At 47.2% G+C, this 14,584-nt stretch overlaps 1 protein-coding gene across 8 annotated transcripts in view; it reads left to right on the plus strand.

The window, feature by feature from the left end:
• The window catches only part of LOC103250014 (60S ribosomal protein L17), a 24,607-nt gene that overhangs the window by 6,637 nt on the left and 3,386 nt on the right, over nt 1–14,584 (plus strand). For 2 of the 8 annotated variants that reach the window (XM_021707805.1, XM_021707811.1), the window contains exon 1: nt 14,339–14,384. The exons of 2 other annotated variants lie outside the window; for them this stretch is intronic. The gene's annotated coding sequence lies outside the window, so the exon portion shown is untranslated. Of the gene's footprint in view, nt 1–729; nt 739–14,279; nt 14,385–14,584 lie in introns of those variants that run through there. 4 more of the 8 variants (XM_021707809.1, XM_021707807.1, XM_021707804.1 and 1 more) reach the window with 4 other exon arrangements.

Here is a 14,584-nt window from a genome sequence, read left to right on the forward strand (position 1 = left end):
AGGAGAGGAGTCGGAGAGTGCGACGCACATTCCACACATGCGCACTGCGGGCTAGGCAGGACAGGCAGCGGTGGCAAAAACACCCAGTGGGCCGGATAAATGTCCTCGGTGGGCCACATGTGGCCCGCGGGCCGTAGTTTGAGGATCCCTGCTCTAGCCTGTGGAGATTCCAAACCTGGCAAAGCTCGAATTCTTCCAGGAATCCCTCGGCCTGGCTGCCGGTTCTGCCGCCTCCTCCCAGCTTGCTCTGAGACATGCAGAGACTCTCTAGGAAGGCTGTGAATCCTACCCTGCAGGTCTCCCAGTCGGCGTGGGACCCCTCCTGTGCCCTGGGTGGGGGTCTCCCTGCAAGGCTGAATCGAATAATGAAGGAACCCATTGCCAGCTCTCTCCGCCAGGTCCTTGCAACTGCCAGAAGTCCCCACCTGAAGTTAGATCTAGGCCTCGTACAGCTGTGAACAGGGGTAGGGGACTTTTTTTTGCATTGCCTGGAATGCAGGCTCTCTGAGTCTGATTCCCTGAGAGTTATCATTTTACAACATCTTAAGTGGGCGATAAATTACAGCAATGGAAAATGATGGTTTCTCCATATGCAAATAAACTCTGTCCTCCTCTCCCCCCGCCCACGTAAAAACAGTTTCACCTCCCCGTGCTCTTTTCTTTCAATATTCCTCATGTGTCTTTGGGTTGTCCTTCGAACCAGTTTTCTCTCTAATGAGCTAAATAAAGTCTTGTCATGTATCCACTTTTAAAAAGTCGGTTGCTACCCATTCCCCCCTGCAGAATTTATTTCTGCATCGTCACCCTTGAGTTTCCAAGTCCCGAAGACTGTCAGCACGGCTTCTCTGCTGCTGGCCCAACACCCCTACTTACCTTAGTGTAGCACAGTGCCCAGGCGCCTCAGATCTGACAGGCCTTGCAGGAATCCCTTCTCCAAGGCGGTATGCCTCCGTGTCCTGCACAGGCTGCATAATCTTGCCCGTCTTCATTTTCCTCACCTGTACTGTGAGAATAGGAATCTCATTCAAAAGTAAGCTAATCCAGCCCCTGTGGAAAGCTGTTTGGAGATTTCTCAGAGAACCAAAAACAGACTTTCCATTCAACCCGGCAACTCCACTACCAGGTATCTGCCCAAAGGAGCATAAATCGCCCTTCCAAAAAGACACCTGCTCTAGTGTGTCAATCGCATGCAATTCACAATAGCAAAAACATGGAACCAACACAGATGCCCATCAGCAGTGGGCAGGGAAGAGAAAATGTGGTCTATAGATACCATGGAATACTACACAGCCATCAAGAAGAATGAAATCATGAGCTTCGCAGCAGCATGGATGCAGCTGGAGGCCCTTATTCTAAGCGAACTAACAGAAACAGAAAATTGAATGCCACGTGTTCTCACAGGTGGGAACTGAGCACAGGGCACACACGGACATAAAGATGGAACACAGATGCTGTGGACTTAGAGGTAAGGAGAGAGGGGCAAGGGTTGGAAAACTGTCTGTTGGGTTAGGGTTAGGGTTGGTTAGGGTTAGAGTTAGAAAACTGCCTGTTGGGCACCATGCTCGCCATTTGGGTGACAGCCTCGATGGAAGCCCAGACCTCCCCATCACACAATATGCCCATGTGACGGGCCTGCACACGCACCCTTTGAAACGAAGTTTTATTTTAAAAAAGCAATTCCCACTCCAGAGATGCCATGGCACACATACTCTAAGAGTGCCCCTGTGGCCCCTGCCAGCCAGCACCCACCTGCTGAACCCACTGGCTGGCACCCACCCGCCGGCAAGCATCAGCTGGCACTCACCTGCTAACACCCACCTGCTGGCACTCGTTGTCACCTGCCACTCTGGGAAGTATGACAGAGTGCCGCACGAAATAATAACGCCCTGCGTAAAGGATGGAAAAGCTTCTCACAGTGTGGAACTGGTGCCATCTGGTGGCCCTTGGTGTCTCTTAACTGCCCACAACAGAATCACGTTCTTCAAGTTTTTGTGAATTGTGTGCTTTTGGGGGTTAGCCCTCAGCAATACCCAAGGTTAATTTCCCCATAATCTCCACATGCCCTTTCTGGAATCCTTGCCCATGGCAGGCAGGTGTAATAGATAGAGAGCCGACAGAGCCAGCCCACCCAGCTCTGTGGATGTGTCCTCGGCCACCGATTGGCTCAGGATGTGGGCAGTCCATCCTCTGGAGAAATGGGGAGTGCGCCCTTCCTTAGCTGTCGTGGGGGTCCGTGGGAGGAGATACATGCAGGCTTAACCTACAGTGGATGCTCTGTCCTCACCTCTCCCTGTGGTCATGGATTTGTCCCATCCTCTCTCTGGGCCCTAGAATTGCCTTCTAGTTACCCAGACACTCACACTGGAAGTACGGATTGCATGGACTCCTCGCCCCAGGATCACACAGGATCTCTGCCAGGAGGCCTTGGGTCTGGTCTTGCTCTGGCTCTGCCATTTGCTGGGATAGATGACCTTTCCTGTAACAAGAAGATTGGCTGCTAAAGATGATTTGGTATAGTGGTGTGAAAGTACAGCGCATCAAATAAGTATTCAACAAATGTTAGCGTTCATTCCAGAAACAGCTGCATTCTAGAAGTGGAGAGACTGAAGGAGGCAACTCTACAGCCGGTCAGTGGTGCGATTTTGGGCATGAGGTCAGAGGAGTCTTACTGCATTGTCAGCCCAGTGTGGGCACATCGATCCCAGCCTCACAGTCCCCTTTGAGTTTTGAGAAGAGTGTTTGTCTCCAGGCACATAGAATGCTTCTACCCTCTAGTAAGTGTTAGCCTAATGGCGTCAATGTGTTAAAAGAAATGGAGCTGATACGTTGACGAAGGGGGAAGCCAGCTTTGTGCACACAAGACAGCACTCACGGGGCTGGACCAGCACCTGTCACTGGTGTGGCAGCTCCTCTTGACTGCACCTACCACCCAGGATCCCAGCCATTCACCCCAGATGTTCAAATGAAAAAGCTTCCCTGAAGGGACTCCTCCTTATGGGACCCCAACAGAGTCACGGGAATGAGAGAGCAAGGACGGCTTACTGCCCTCAGTGGAGGGAGAGGAGACGGGGCTTCCCAGACCTGAAGCCTCCCTGCAGGGGGACTGTCACCAGGGCTGTGGACTCGGGGATCACAGCAGTGGGGAGGCTCTCTACAGCAAGCCTGGGACAGCTCCAGGCTTCAGGGATTTGTGTCCATAGAATTCTCCATTGTGTACATCATTAATGCACCATTAAAAAAACTTTTAAATTTTATTTTATTGGTTGAATTGACACAATAAAGCACATATTTGTAGGGTGCATAGCAATGCTTCCATACATGTAAGGAAGGTATAGTGATCGGTCAGGGTGATTAGCATATCCATCATCTCAAACATTTATCATTTCTTTGTGTTGGGAATATTCGGTGTCCTCCTTATCCTGCAGTGATATTGAACACTAGAACTTATACCTCCTAACTGACTGTAATTTTGTATCCTTTACCAACATTCTCCCTACTCCTCCCTACCCTACCCTTCTAGCCTTCTAGTATCCTCTGTTCTACTTTTTATTTCTACAGGATCAATTTTTTTGGACTTCCACATATAAGTGGCTTATTGTTCCTGGCTTATTTCATTTAACATAATGTCCTCCAGTTCCGTCCACATTGCTGCAAATGACAGGATTTTGTTCTTTTTATGGCTGAATAGTATTCCATTGTTTGTATATACCACTTTGAAAAAACAAATCCATTTGTCAGCCAGGCTCGGTGGCTCAGTCTATAATCCCAGCACTTTGGGAGCCCGAGGCAAGTGGATTGCCTGAGCCCGTGGGTTCGAGACCAGCCCAGGCAACTTGGCGAGACCTCATCTCTACAATAAATCAAAAAATTAGTCAGGCATGGGTAGTGAGCACCTGTAGTTCTGGCTACTTGGAAGGCTGAGGCAGAAGGATCGCTGGAGCCCAGCAGATGGACGCTGAGGTGGCCATGAGTGTGCTACAGCCACTGCACTCCAGCCTGGGTGACGAAGTGAGACTCCAACTAAAAAAAAAATCCATTTGTCTATTGTTAGACATCCAGGTTGGTTCCACATCTTGGCTATTGTGAATAGTGCTGCAATAAACGTGGGGTGTAGATGTCTTTTGATATAACGATTTCTTTCCCTTTGGATAAATGCCCTGTAGTGGTATTGCTGAGCATATGATAGTTCTATCTGCAGTTTTGAGAAACCTCCGTACAGTTCTTCATCGTGGCTACACTAGTTTACATTCCCTCCAACAGTGTGCAAGAGTTCCCTTTCCTCCTGTTTGTTTGTTTTTTGTTTTGTCTTTTGGTAATGACCATCCTAACTGGATGAGATGATACCTCACTGGGGCTTTGATTTGCATTCTCCTGATGATTAGTGATGTTGAGCATTTTTTTCATATATGTGTTGGTCTTATGTATATCTTCTCTTGAGAAATGTCTTCAGATCATGTGTCTATTTTTAAATTGGATTGTTTGTTTATTTTGATGTTGAGTTCCTTGTATACTCTGGGTATCAATCCTGCTGGATGAGTAGTTTGCAAATATATCCCCCCATTCTGTAGGTTGTCTTTCAATTGTTTCCTTTGCTGTACAGAAGCTTTTAGTTGGATATAATCTTATTTATTTTTGCTTTTGTTGCCTGTGCTTTTGAGGTCTAACTCATAAAATCTTTTCCCAGATCAACATCCCGAAGAATTTTCCCATGTTTTCTTCTAGTAGTTTCATGGTTTGGAGTCTTATATTTAGGTCTTTGATCCATTTTGAGTTGATTTTTTGTATAGGTGAGAGATAGGGGTCTAGTTTCATTCTTCTACATACGAATATCCAGTTTTCCCAGCACCATTTATTGAAGATATCGTCTTTTTCCCAATTAGTGTTTTTGGTGCCTTTGTCAAAAATCAGATGACTGTATATACATGGGTTCATTTCTGGTTCTCTACTCTGTTCCATTGGTTTTTATTCCAGTACCATGCTGCCCTGGTTACTACAGTTTTGCCATATATAATATTTGTATTTATATAAAATTATATATATATGATGCCATCTCCAGTGCTTGAATCAGGATGTGGTATAATTTGAAGTCTGATAATGTGATGCCTCCAGTTTTGTTCTTTTTGCTCAAGATTGTGCTGGTTACATGGGGTCTTTTGTGGTTCTGCATAAATTTTGGGAATTTTTTTTCTACCTCTGGGAAGCATAACATTGGTATTTTGATAGGGATTGCATGGAATTTGTAGATTGCTTTGGGTAGTATGGTCTTTTTTAACAATGTTAATTCTTCTAATTCATAAGCATGGGCTGTCTTTCCATTTGTTTCTTATCTTCTTCAGTTTCTTTTTTTTTGAGTTGGAGTCTCACTATGTCAGCCAGACTGGAGTGCAGTGGCTACTCCCGGCCACTGCAGCCTCGACCTGCTGGGCTCTGGTGATCTTTCCGCCTCAGCCTTCCAAGTAGCTGGAACTACAGGTGCTCGCTACCTCACCCGGCTAATTTTTTATTTATTGTAGAGATGAGGTCTCGCCAAGTTGCCCAGGCGGGTCTCGAACCCTATGGGCTCAGGCAATCCACTCATCTCGGCTTCCCATAGCCCTGGGATTACAGGCTGAGCCACCGAGCCTGGCCTCTTTAATTTCTTTCATCAGTGTTCTGTAGCTTTCCTTATAGAAGACTTTTCATCTCCTTAGCTAAATTTATTCCTTCTTTTCCCATCACTATTGTCAATGGGATCGTCTTTTTTTAATTTCCCTTTTATTTTATTTTTTCCTTTTTCTTTTTTTGGGACAAGATTTTACTAAGTTTCCCAAGGTGGTCTTGAACTCTTGGGCTCAACCAATCCTCCCCCATCTCAGTCTCTCAAATAACTGGTACTACAGAGGCATGTCACCACTCCTGTGGGTTAGCCATCTTGATTTCTTTTTCAGCTAGTCATTGTCTATGCATAGAAGTATTGCGGAGAGAAAAGAACACTTCTACACTACTGGTGGAAATGCAAACTAGTGTATCCTCTTTGGAAGACAGTGTGGCGATTTCTGAAAGAACTAGAAATGGACCTTCCATATGACCCAGCAATTCCCCTATTGGGAAGATACCTGGAGGAACTCAAATCATTCTACAAAAAAGATACCTGCACATGCATGTTTGTTGCAGCTCTATTCACAATAGCAAAAACTTGGAACCAACCATGTTGCCCATCAAAGCTGGACTGGATAAAAAAAAAATATGGTACATATACACAATGGAATATTATGTAGCCATAAAAAGGACAAACATATGGACTTTGCAGCAACTTGGATGGATTTAGAGTCGATCATACTCAGTGATCTATCACAGAAACAAAGAACAGAGTACCAAATGTTTTCACTCATAAGTGGAACTTGAACAATTATCATAATACTATAAGAAAGGGATTGGCAGTAATAGGAAACTGTCAAGGGAGGGGGGTGGGATTGGCAGTTGAGGGAAACTGCTAGGGGAGGGAGGGGCATACCTCATCAACAAGGATACCTGCATAGTCAATGTTTGTATACCTAATCCTGAATTGTACCCCACATCTTTATAATAAAAAAATAATAAAAAGAAATACTACTTGGTTTTGCATATTGATTTTGCATCCTGCAACTTCACAGAATCTGTTGACCAGTTCTGAGAAATTTTTTGGCAGAGTCTTTAAGTTTTCTTGTATGTAATATCATGCCATCTGCAGAGACCATTTGACTTCCTCCTTTCCAATTTGGATGCCCTTCATTTCTCCCTCTTGCCTAATTGCTCTGGCTAGGACTTCCAGTGCTATGCTGCAATTCAACAAATATTTATTGAGCACTTATTATGAACAAGAAATCATTTTAGGCACTGGGGGGAAAAGACAGACAAGGACTGTGTTCTCATGAAGCTTACATTTGTGAAAAAGGAGGTTGAAATTTAACAAGAAAACTAATAAACGAGAGAATTTCAGTCAGTGAGATGTGTGTGAGGACAGAAAAGCAAGAGAACATGCCCGGGAGGGGTTTCTGCAGCCTGAGCATCAGGACAGGAATGGAGGCAGAGGCCGGGTGGCTGCAGGAAGTCAACATCAGATATCTTTGCAAATCATGGCAGGTGGAGGGAAGGGCCAGGGCAAAGGAACCAAGGCAGGAGTGAGTTAACTATGTCCCTGAAGTAGAAAGGAGATGATGGGGCTGAAGCAAACCCAGTGTGGAGGAAAATGGTGGGAAAGGAAGGCTGGGACTGTATCAGCCTCACACACCACAGCAAGAAGTGTGAACTTCATTTGGAGGGAAATGGGAAATCTTTCAAGGGTTTTAGCCTGGGTGCTGTGGAGGGAAGAGAATGCTGTTCAGTATAATTTATATTTTTTAAAGATCACGCTTCTGCAGTTGTAGAAACTGTATTTCAGGGAGACCAAATAGCTCTAGTTGGTGGGAGAAAATTCTTCTTACAGAGAGTGCAAAACTATTCCAAACTAGGGAAGAATAAAGAGACACAGAAGGCCAGGTGCAGTGGCTCACGCCCGTAATCCTAACACTTTGGGAGACTGAGGTGAGAGGACTGCCTGAGCCCAGGGGTTCAAGATCAGCCTAGACAACTTGGCGAGATCTTGTCTCTACAATAAATCAAAATAAAATAAAATAAAATAAATTAGCTGGGTGTGGCAGTGCATGCCTGTAGTTCCAGCTACTTGGAAGGCTGAGATGGAAGGATCACCTGAGCCCAGCAGGTCGAGGCTGCAGTGGCTGTCAGTGTGCTACTGCACTCCAGCCTGGGCAACAAAGTGAGACTCCCACGCAAGAGAGAGAGAGAAGCCGGGCTGGTGGCTCAGCCTGTAATCCCGCACTTTGGGAGACTGAGATGGTAACTTGGCGAGACTTCATCTCTACAATAAATCAAAAAATCAGCTGGGCGTGGTAGCGCATGCCTGTAATTCCTGCTATTCAGAAGGCTGAGGCAGAAGGATCGCAAGAGCCCAGCAAGTCGAGGTTGTAGTGGCTGGGAGCAGCCACTACACTCCAGCCTGGGCGACAGAGTGAGACTCCAACTCAAAAAAAACTTAAAAAAATAAAAAATAAAAGTTACTCTTTAAAAAAAAACAAGAGAGAGAGAGAGAGCGAATGAATGAGAGCAACTAAAGACAATGTCTGATTCTGAATTTGCCTCTCAGGGGGGGAAAAAAGCATTCTGGCTGGGTGTGGTGGCTCATACCTGTAATCCCAACCCTTTGGGTAGTTGAGGCAGGGGGTAGGGTGGGGGGGAGATTTCTTGAGCCTGGGAGTTCAAGAGCAGCCTGAGCAACATAGTGAAACCCCGTCTCTAAAAAAAAAAAAGTAGAAATTTGCCGGTCATAGTGGTGCATGCCTGCAGTCCCAGTTACTCAGGAGGCTGAGGTAGGCAGATTGCCTGAGCCCAGGAGTTCAAGGTTGCAGTGAGCCATGATCACACTGCTGCATTCCAGTTAGGAGACAGAGAAAGACCCTGTCTCTGAAAAAGGAAGAAAGAAGCTCAATGAAGAACAGCCAGATATCATGTGGTGCTTAGATGTGGTCTGGTTTTGAGCAACAACAAAAAAATTCTAAAGGACATTTTGGGGGCAACTAGGAAAATTGAGGTTTAGATTGAGTATTAGGAGAAATGAAAATGTATTGACATGATAAAACTGAGATTAACTGGGGAAAAAAAGCAGGTTACAACATAGGTACAGTATAGCTCCAATTAGTAAATATATATAAAAACACACACAGTACACACAGGAAGGATATACACTAATCAATTGGACTGTATTTTCTTAGGCTGCTTATCTGTTATATCTAGCTTTCTACAGACACGCAAAGCTTTTGTAATCATTTCAACCTTTTAAATGAAGAAACCGCTCTGGCTCTGATGGACTGTGGGAAAGTCAAGAGTGGAGCAGGTGGACGAGCGACGGGCAAGGGGCTTCCCACTATCTGTCCCCCAAGTCTAGATGGAAGCCCGAGTCTTGCCAGAAGTAAAACTTCTTCACTGGACTCACACACACAGCCCAAGAGGCCCATGGCTGGGAGCACAAACTGGATGTGTTAACCATCTTGATGTTCTCTGGGGTGTTTTGTTGCCCAACAGAGGAGGGTAGAGATTTGCATGGGCCTAGAGAGTTACCCAGAAGAGGGAGGGTCCCGAGGGCTGACCTCTTGAGGTCATGTGAAGACCCTGCCAGGAAAATCACACACACACACACATACACACACACACACACACACACACCATCCACTAATGATGATGATGATGCCTGGTGGGGTGCAATGCAGTTGCCCCATAGAGTCTTTGGCTCGGTCAGAGAAAGGAATTTCAGAGCAAGTCCAAAGTATAATTTAAGACAAATTTATTGGAAAGAAGACATACTCAAAGAGCATGGGTGCCTTAGGAGAAAGGACATGTGCTTGCCTTTGACAAGAAGCTTTATATACTTGTTTGTTTGTTTGTTTGTTTTGAGTCAGAGTCTTACTCTGTCACCAAGGCTGGAGTGCAGTGGCATGCCTGGGCTCAGGCAATCCTTCCACCTCAGCCTTCCAAGTGGCTGGAACCATAGACGTGTACCACCACCACCTGGCTAATTTTTTATGTATTGTAGAGACGAGATCTTACCAAGTTGCCCAGGCTGGTCTTGAACTCCTGAGCTCAGGCAATCCTCTTGCCTCCGCCTCCCAAAGTACTGGGGTTACAGGCATGAACCACCATGACCAGCTGCTTTATATACTTTTACAATCAGGATTAAGAAAGCCTTGAGTTAAGAGGGGTGGGCTGCAGGTATCTGGTCACAAGTTTTGATTAACATCTCTCAACCTTTAAGATCCCAATGACCTTCTAAACAATGAAAGTTTCTGTCTAGCTCATTTTGCGCTTTTCTTAGAACAACACGTCTATGTCTTGGGCAACTCTCTATTACTTCTGTGATTTACTGTACTGGTAAATCCACATTCCATCACCTCTGATATGCTGGGTCAGTCTAATGAAGGTTGTGTACGGATAAGAAAGATGTCTGAATGCTTACCCTCTTCTAAGTTAGAACTGCCTAGGAAAACCTGTCTAACTACTTCTAAACTATGCTAACTAACTATGCTTGCCTCACGTGACAAGATGAAAAAGAAAATGTACTTTTACATTTGGCCTTAAAAAAATTCACACCTCTTAAAAATTATATACAGTAAGGAAAGCTACAACAACGAAGAGGAAACTTTGCAGCTCAAGGAACTAAGGGTCTCAGGAAAGCAGACGGCATGGGGTCCCTTAGGAAAGTCCCGGAAAGAAGAATGCCAGCTATTCCCCTGAAGGAGGTAAGAGAAAGGCAGGGCAGCAGAGAGGAGAGGCCAGCATCCCGCTCTGAGAAGCAAATAAAAGGCCTCTAGTCCCCTGAGTAAGGGATTACATTTTTCCAACTGTCTGAAAAGAATTCCCTCCTCCTGGCTAATAAGGCCAGTTTCTAAGTGAAGCTCAACACAACGTTGTGTGAGAGGCCCAGACTGAGGAGCCCAAGCAAATCCCCAAGAGGGATTAAGATGGTCCTCCTGGCTCTGTGGAAGGCCCAGGGACCAGCCCTCTGCAGAGCCCACACGAGGGCAGGGAAGTGGATAGTGATCCAAAGGCAGGACACTGAGTATCCATTCATCTGCAAACCCCCAGATGTCCCCTCCCAGGAAGACAGCTGGGCTGCCCAACGCTGGCCAATGGAGATGCTAGGCTGAAAAGCCCTAGCTGCGAATTCATGGCCTCCACTGAAAATCCTTCTTTGGACAAACTGTCAACCACCTGCAGGACCCACTTGACATCTTTGTTGGGTCAGTGAGGAGAATGGCCATCGTTGTGAAAAGGCTGAGGGCATGCTGTGTCCTGCGGCTCCTGGGGAGCCACACAGCAAACCAAGCCCGCAGTTGCCATTCGGGGACAGACGGAGCCCAAGGCCACTGTTCTCGAACAGAGAGACAAAGCCTGTGGTTACCCCTCAAGGACAAACAGATAGAGCCCGTGGTCACCACTGAAGGATAGACAGAGCCCATGGTCACCATTCGGAGTCAGACAGAGCCCATGGCTACCATTTATGGACAGATAGAATCCATGGTTACCATTCAGGGACAGACGAGTCTGTTGTCACCATTTAGGGACAAACAGACAGAGCCTATGTTTACTATCCGAGGACAGACAGAGAGAGCCCATGGCCACCATTCATGAACATACAGACAGAGCCTGTGGTCACCATTCAGAAACAGACAGCACCCATGGTCACCATTCAGGAATAGACAGAGTCCATGGTCACCACTCAGGGACGGACAGACAGACAGAGCCTGTGGTCACCATTCAGGGACATACAGAGCCTATGGTCACCATTCAGGGATAGACAGGGCCCATGGTCATCATTCAGGGAGAGACAGACAAAGCCCATGTTTACCATTCGAGGACAGACAGAGCGCGTGGTCACCATTCAGAGACAGACAGAGTCCATGTTTACCATTTGAGGACAGACAGAGCCCATGGTCACCACTTGTGGACAGATAGAGAGCCCATGGTCACTATGCAGGGATAGACAGAGCCCGTGATCTCTATTCAGGGACAGACAGATAGACCCCATGTTTACCACTTGAGGACAGACAGAGCCCATGGCCACCATTCATGGACAGATAGAGCCCATGGTCACCATTCAGAGACAGACAGAGTCCATGGTCACCATTCAGGGACAAACAGACAGAGCCCATGTTTACCATTTAAGGATAGACAGATAGAGTCCATGGCCACCATTCGTGGACAGATAGACAGAAACTGTGGTCACCATTCAGGGACAGACAGAGTCCGTGGTCACCATTCGGGGACAGACAGACAGAGCCCATGTTTACCATTCAAGGACAGACAGATGGAGCCCACAGTCACCATTTGTGGACAGATGGACAGAGACCATGGTAACCACTCAGGAATAGACAGAGACTGTGGTCACGGTTCAGGGACAGACAGACAGAGTCTGCAGTCATCATTCAGGGATACAGAGCCCATGTTTACCATTCAGGGACAGACAAACAGAGTCCATGGCCACCATTCATGGACAGATAGACGGAGCCTGTGGTTACCATTGAAGGACAAACAGACAGAGCCTAGTGTCACCATTCAAGGACAAAAAGACAGAGCCCACGGTCACCATTCGGCGTCAGACAGACAGAGTCTGCAGTCACCATTTGAAGACAGAGTTCATGATCACCATTCAGGGACAAACAGACAGTGCCTATGTTTACCATCAGGGACAAACAGACAGAGCTCATGGTCACCATTCGTGGACAGATAGACTGAACCTGTGGTTACCATTCAAGGTCAAACAGACAGAGCCCATAGTCACCTTTTGGGGACAGACAGACAGAGCTGATGGCCACCATTCAGGGACATATAGACAGAGCCCATGTTTACCATTTGGGGACAGAGTCCATAGTCACCATTCTGGGACAGAGTCCATGGTCACCATCCAAGAACAAACAAAAGCCCACCGTCACCATTCGGGGACAGACAGAATCCACCGTCACCATTCAGAGACAAACAGACAGAGCCCACGGTCACCATTCAGGCACAGATAGATGGATAGAGCCTGGGGTCACCATTCAGGAACAGAAGACAGAGCCTGCAGTTACCATTCAGGGACAGACAAACAGAGCTTGCGGTCACCATTTGGGGACAGACAGATGGAGCCCATGGCCACCATTCGCGGATGGATAGACAGAACCTGAGGTCAACATTCAGGACAGACAGAGCACATGGTCACCATTCAGGGAGAAACAGACAGAGTCCACAGTCACCATTTGGGGACAGACAGCCCATGGTCACCATTCAGGGACGGACAGATGGAGTCTGTGGTCAACATTCAGGGATAAACAGACAGAGTCTGCGGTCACCACTCCAGGTCACACAGATGGAGCCTATGATCACCATTCAAGGACATACAGAGTCCACGGTCATTATTCGGGGACAGACAGACATAGCCTGTGGTCACCATTCCGACACAGACAGAGCCCATGTTTGCCATTTAGGGACAAACAGAGCCCACGATTGCCATTGATGGAAAAACTGATATAGCCTGTGGTCACCATTCAGGGACAGAAGAAAGAGCTCGTGGTCACCATTCGAGGACAGACAGACATAGCCCACAGTCACCATTCGTGGACATGCAGACATAGCCCATGGCCACCACTTGGGAACAGAATGCTTCTGGCCAGAGAGGTCCTTTCAAAGGTGAATCTCCGCAAGCCACCAAGCCCTGCCCTCCCCACACACATGCCCCAGGGGTTTAAGCCCTTTTAAAAGTCCTCATTGACAGAACTTAGGAGATTTTAAAACCTCTTGGCCAACAGACAGGACCCTTCAAGATGAGGTTCTCCTCTCCTCCTCTCTCCTCATTGGTTTCCAGGAGGAATTCAACACCTGCAGTTCCCACGTGAAACTTTCCATTGGCCAGAATAATCATTCCCTCTAATGCCGTGCTGGCTGCTGCTGGCCCACCTCGGCCCAGGCCATGGCATGGTCTTAAGAATGGCTTCCCAACCTGAGGTCTGGAGCAGTTTCCACTTGAGCACCTCTAACGTGGTCCTCAGTGCTCCCCCCCACTGTCGTATCCCATTATCCCATTCTCGTGTCCCACCAGGCTGTTTCCCTCACACCCCTGTCCCGACCCCAGGACTGTCCTTCCTTGAGGTTAGAGACTCTCCTAGTGCCCATTACAGCCCTGCATCTAGCACCATGGCAGAACACATAATAAAGGTTCGATAAATATTCACAGAGTAGGTGAGCGAACAAGTACATGGAATGCTAATGATTAACTATTTGTACTTCGATATTACCTTAATAGTATATTTGTTTTGTCTAGAGAAGGCGGTCTCGCTCTGTTGCCGAGGCGAGAGTGCAGTGGCGCATTCACAGCTCATTGCAGTCTCCGACTCCTGGCCTGAAGCGATCCTCCCTTCTCGGGCTCCCGAGTAGAGTAGCTGAGACTACAGGCGGGAATCTAATAAATATAATCGCCAATTTACAAACCACGCTCAGGGCACATGATCCCATAATCAAAACTAACGAATGTTAACGGGTAAATAAAAAGTCTCCTTCCTATGGTTCCGCCCTAGAGCGACAAACCTGTTTTTAATGGAATAGCTTTTAAATCTCATAGCTTTATTTCTGGAAACAAAAAGAGAGAGTTTTGAGATAGTCCCTAAGACGACTAGTCGTTCGCGGACATTCTTAAAACATGTTTCACACTCCCTTCCTTCTCCAACTTTCCTACCGCTTCCGATCTCGTTATTTCGACCGGAAATCTCGCGAGAGGTCAAGCTGTCTTGAATTCTCCCAGAAGCCCCCGCTCTTCCTCTTCCCCTAAGCGGCCCGAGGTGAGCGTCTCTCAGGAATTGCTCCGAGCGCTCAATCCCCCGGTCATCGCAGCCATCGTAGACCTGCGGGCGCCGGCCTCACGATCCCCGGGAAAAGCACTCTCGAATTATCGGTCCCTCTCGGGTGGCGGTGTTTTCTTTGCTCGGGGCCCGTGGCGCAGCGCCCCAGAGCCGGCCGGGGTCTGGGATGGGTGGGAGCGGGGATG

Source organism: Carlito syrichta, unplaced genomic scaffold (assembly GCF_000164805.1).
Source record: "Carlito syrichta isolate Samal-C Ts95f unplaced genomic scaffold, Tarsius_syrichta-2.0.1 Scaffold126426, whole genome shotgun sequence".
NCBI classification, from domain to species: domain Eukaryota; kingdom Metazoa; phylum Chordata; class Mammalia; order Primates; family Tarsiidae; genus Carlito; species Carlito syrichta.